This window comes from Mustela nivalis (genome assembly GCF_964662115.1).
Source record: "Mustela nivalis genome assembly, chromosome: 5".
Taxonomy (NCBI): domain Eukaryota; kingdom Metazoa; phylum Chordata; class Mammalia; order Carnivora; family Mustelidae; genus Mustela; species Mustela nivalis.
The window spans coordinates 25,313,470-25,318,985 of record NC_139024.1 but is presented as its reverse complement, the minus strand read 5'-3'; positions in this window follow the sequence as shown (position 1 = coordinate 25,318,985).

The window sequence follows — 5,516 nt, the reverse complement described above, 5'->3', positions numbered from 1 at the left end:
CCAATGCTTGTCTAGTGTCTTCAGTGAGGGGCCAGTGAAGTAACATCTTCTTAGGGAACAATTTTGAACATGACAGTGTTTGCCTCTCTTCGGCCCCACCCAAGCTCCCTAGCAGCAGTGAGTCCCTCATCCCCCACTTCCATTGGGGACCACTCGTGTGAGTGATCTGAAGTATTGATCTCTTTTCTCTCATAAGTGACCAGTTTAAGATTTTTCAATTATGAGCTATAGAAGTGTTCTCTAAGGAAAGCGTTTCAAACTTTAGTAATGGATTTTGTCTGTCTCTTTTACTCTATTGATGGGGATTGGGTGGTGAGGTAAGGAAGACTCGGATCTCTAGCCTTCCTAGCCTCAGGACAGCAAGTATGTGATGTATGTGTGTATGTGTGTAGACCCAACTGACTCAGGGGTAAGGGACATTGAGGAAAACTGGGTTGAGGAACAATACTTTGCCCAGTGAGGACAACGTTTTTGCCTCAGTAGTTAACACTGACCGTGCCATAGGGAATAAGTTCTAACGTGATTTGCAGTCTTCCTGTTCTACATCCCACGGTATTTTTTTCCCTTTGCATCTTAGCTCAGAAAGTAGATCTGCCACTTGTTCATTTAAAATGAATTTCAAGACTTCTTTTGTTTTACCAGAAGCTGGGCATTGTTAGGATGAAACCCAGAGACATGCTGGTATGGCCATGCAATCCCAACAGTCACATGGTGGGAAAGGGTTTATTTGCTTGTCCGTGGAGGATCCAGAAACTAACCTGTCTCCAGGCAAAAATAAATTTGAGTCTCATTTGGTAGATATGAACAGGAGATGCTTTTAGAAAACTGTTAGTGCCCTCAATGAAAAAAATTTAAAAGTCTTTTGCAAATAATGTTTGTGCTTGCCATGTCCTCCATTACCAAGTTCGTTCCATGTCCATGCTAGCCGCATGTTAGGAATAATGCTCCTTACATTTGGATACTCGAAACTGCCCGATATATTTTTTTCATGTTTCTTCTTTATATTCACATCTGTGCCAAGAATTTGAAATGCTGCCAACATGTAACTGTGGAGTTAAGAAAACCAGAACCCTATTGTCATAAATGTGCCAAATGGTGCTGGTTTCACTACTAAATTCTACAGAACCATTGTGGTAATAATTTTTCAAAACAAAGCCCAGTAAGATTCAGAGTGTAACCGTTACTACCATAAATCATAGCTCTTTACTTGGCAAAGCATGCCTCTTTTTTCTTGAGAGTTATGTATCTTGGGAACTCTTGTGGACTTAGCCGCTTAATGAAACATTACATGAAAAGATAATATTCACTAGGAGCTCAAGTCTACCCAGCTGACATCCACACAGTTGGATCAAGGCTTCATGCAGCTGTTTTCAGGGCAAGGCAAGACTGAAGAAATAATCTTTTTCTGAGTCTTAACCTTAAAATAAAAGCTCTGTTCTGAAATAACAGAATATATGGTTCCATGGGAGTATATGGGCACATTTCTGGATTATTTCTTCCCTTGAGGGACAGGAAATCCATTTAGGACCCGTAAGTTTGTATGAGCGAGCTCATTCCTATCTCCGTGTGTGTGTGTGTGTGTGTGTGTGTGTGTGTGTGTGTGTGTGTGTTTAGCCTTCTCTAAAAGGAGATAATAAGCAAAGGCCAGAGCAGAAAAATGAAAGTAATTAGAGGCACATGGTGCAGGATTTCTGATGTAAAACCAGGCCTCAAGGATGATCTGGTCTAAAAAGGAAGGGTATACCACAGAGAGTGGCAGCTTAAAACAATGAACAGGAGAGAAGTTACACAGAAAGTGATCCTTGAACCAGTCCAGAAGACGCTTCTACTTCCTTCAGGAGACCATGAGAACTTTGTCCATAACATGTCCATTTCATTTTCAACTTCGGGCCCGAAAAAACCAGATCACTCTGAGCACTGGCTACCTCTCTGGAGTCCACTTCTGGGTGTACAGCAGCTGCAAGAAACGTTTCAGGACTCACAGATAATTCTCCCATCACTTCCTTTTCCAAACTTCAAGTCCTCAGAACCCCCCAGTCCATTTGCTCAAAGCACTGCTGACAGCTGCTCCTTAAATGAGAAGTGATTTTAATCTCAATACAGCCTTAATTATGTAATTTAGGCATTTAGGCAGAAAAAAAAAAAAACCACAGCAAGATTCCAAAATTTATTTTTAACCTGATTTATGCAAATACTCTCCATGCCCAGTTTCACAAAATACGGTAAACTAACAAGCCCTCTCCCAGGGTGCTCTTCCTTCCAGGTCTGACAAGTGATGAACCAGAGTTGGCCACATGTACATTTCCCTCTCTCCAAATTTAAAATAGAAGCTTTTATTTCATATAAATGTGAACACAGTCACTTTGTAGTTTTCTTCTGCCCCCATTAAGAAAGAAGACGTGACAGATAAGTGCCAATGGTTAATTTTCATAACAAATTCTTCAGAGTATTAAAGAAAGGTGGTTTTTTTCATGGAATTGTGGCCAACGTTCCCACCTTGAGGTCTGTGAAGAACTCGCCTGTGGATGAAAGCAACCAGCAGTTCTCCACTGCAGGTGAAGAGCAGGGCAAAGGAAATCCACCAAACCAGAGCAGAGGGGACTTGGGTTTAAATCACAGAGACTAACACTTTCCATTAGGCTTGATTTCGCAAAGCTTCCCTTCCAAGGGCGGGAATGAGTAGAAACTCCTTCCTGGGAGGACTCAGAGAGAAGTCAGCTTGTTTGAAAATGCAGGATGCCTAAGATGCTCTTGCAAGCCTTTCCTGGGTCTATGATTCAAATATTTCCTTTTTTTTTTTTTTTAAGATTTTATTTATTTGACAGAGAGAGACACAGTGAGAGAGGGAACACAAGCAGGGTTAGTGGGAGAGAGAGAAGCAGGCTTCCCTCAGAGCAGGGAGTCCAAGGTGGGGCTCGATCCCAAGACCCTGGGATCATGACATGAGCTGAAGGCAGACACTTAGCGACTGAGCCACCCAGGTGCCCCTCAAAGATTTCTATTGACCTTAGAAATGACTGAATGACTGGGGACAAGATGGATACAAGGTCTCGATAGAGAACTTGACTTGTCTAATGATCATGAGGCCTCCTAGGAAACTGTATATATATGCATGTATACACACACACACACACACACACACACACACCCTTATATACATATACATATATATACACACACACTACATGTATATGTTACTATACATATATATGTACATATATAGAGTGTATATACATATATGTGTATATATATAAAATATATATGGAAGGCAGATCTGGAGAGCTTGTCTAATTCTGAGGATGAGTCCACAACACCATGAAAGCAAATGTGCTGTCTATTTTGTAAAAGACTTGAAAATACCTTCCACAGTTAGTTCTTCTCAGGGATTCTGAAAGGGGAGAACAAGACATAGTCCCTCTCTCATTGGATACCTGGCACTCTGCACAGCTACCTCCAGGCCAGCAGCCCTGGAGAAGAGCAGGGACCAGACCCTCCCATTCCTCTCATCAGCACAGCTTGGCTCCCTTGAGTACTATTTTTCATCCAGGCAGGCAAAGGAGGTGTGGCACACCCTCCCCCCTTCTATGTAACCCTTTCTTGCCCCCCAGGTTAGTACCAGTAATCTGGTAGTGACTTGGTGGGAGACCAACTAATGAAGAATAATTAATGGGAAGATGTCACTCATCCTTCGGTGGTTCCCCAGGCCGGAATTTAAAATTAGACCCAAACTGAGATCAAGAGCCCCCACTCTGGTGGAAAGTACTGGGACCGGAGATGCTGAGTTCTAGGCCAGGGTCAGCCCCTGGTTAACTGTGTGCTCTCAACAGGGTCCGGCTTCCCTGGGCTCCAGTTTCCTGACCCACAAGATGAAGAAGTGGATCCCAGGGCGACTTCCCCCTCTTGTGGAAATGTCATATCTCTTTGTATGCTACGATTCCATCATTTTCTCTTACTTCCTTTTCGTTTGTTTTCCTTGGAACTCTGGTTGTTGCTATAGGCAGATATTTGTAATTTAGAGAGCAGATGTCCTAGAAAATGGAAATGAGGGGCAGGCTTGTATGGAAACCACTGTTGTGGCTTCTTTTGGCAAAAAGATTGGGCTCGCAAAGGTCCTGCTAATTTGTGAGAACCATGAACTTTCCCTAGGAATTAATATGCTCATCTGAAAGGAATCAAGATTCTTTTAATGGAAATAATGGGTTGTGCTTAAAGCAAACCTCTGCTAGAGTAAAGTACCATGCATTCTACGATGTTTAGTTTAGTGGGGTTTTGTTCCTTCGTTTTCATCTTTTTTTTTTTTTTTTTTTAAACCAAAGGCATACATGTAAGAAGACTGGGAAGGATTTAAGTCTGTCACCACAAGAAGGCAAGGGGGACCCAAACACTGGTAGCTAAAAAAGAGAATAAGAACCCCATAGAGAGAAAGAGAACCCAGGAAGACGTTGAAAAGGAAACCTTTTGGTTAGTAGAGCCTTGGAGGCCTCGAGACTGTTTTAACGGTTGGAGGTTTAAAAAAGGGAATAAAGAAAAATGAAGCAGAGCGAAGGAGGAGGAGAGAGGGAAAGGTTACACCAAGACAGAAACCGTGAGTCGATAGATGTGAAAGGGGCTGAAAATAAGTGAAAAGTGAAAAATTGCTTTATGAATAAACCGTTAAAAACGAGTGAGTGAAAAAGCCCTTGTGCTTCCAGTTATTACTGAATCACGAGCTCGTGGAAGGCAGCGGCTGACCTGAGCGGCGCCCGGGGGGCTGAGCCCCGAGGTGCAGGGCAGGTCCTGTGGGCGGACCCCGCTTTCTACTTGAGTGTCAGTTTCGTTGTGATTACCCTCCTCCCAGGGGCCCGTGGGCCACCTCACCGCCCTGAACCCAGAAAACACGACTTGGTCATCTCTCCAACTTGCTGACGCTCGGGAGGGTGGGACCCTCCAGAGGACATCTAGGACAAAGGGGAGCCGAGGTGGGGGGGTGCGTGGGGTTGTGGGGCTGGGGAAGGTGAGTTCTTCTTCTGAAGGAAAGAGAAGCCAGGATGCTCGCGAGGCCTCACCCCGCCACTGCCCTTTTCTGGAAATCAGAACGTGACATCACTCTGGGTGCTCCTTGTCGTTCCTGGTGGTGTGTTCTCACAGGGACACCATGACCCTCCCGCAAGTGTCTTTTGTGTGTGTCAAGAGCCCACAGAATACCCTTCCCTGTGACACACGTGGGCTCTAGGTTAGCCAATGAAGTGCCATCAGAGCAGGGAGGCCTCCTCGCCTGTATCCTTGAGGAAGCATGGGAGCCTCAGGAGGAACCAGTTGTCCCAGGGCAACCCTGCCCTCAGAGCCTCCTTCCCGGAAGAGGGCCCAAGAAGGGCAGGGTCGGGGGGCCCTACCAGAAGACAGATCCAGCAGCATGAGGAACGGCCATTTCCAAAGTGGCAGGTTCTCCCCTCCTTCTCATGCTGAGTGTAGAACATGCTCCTGTATCAGAGCCTTCTGTGTGCAGCAAATGTTTGATGATCTGCTCCAACAGCAAG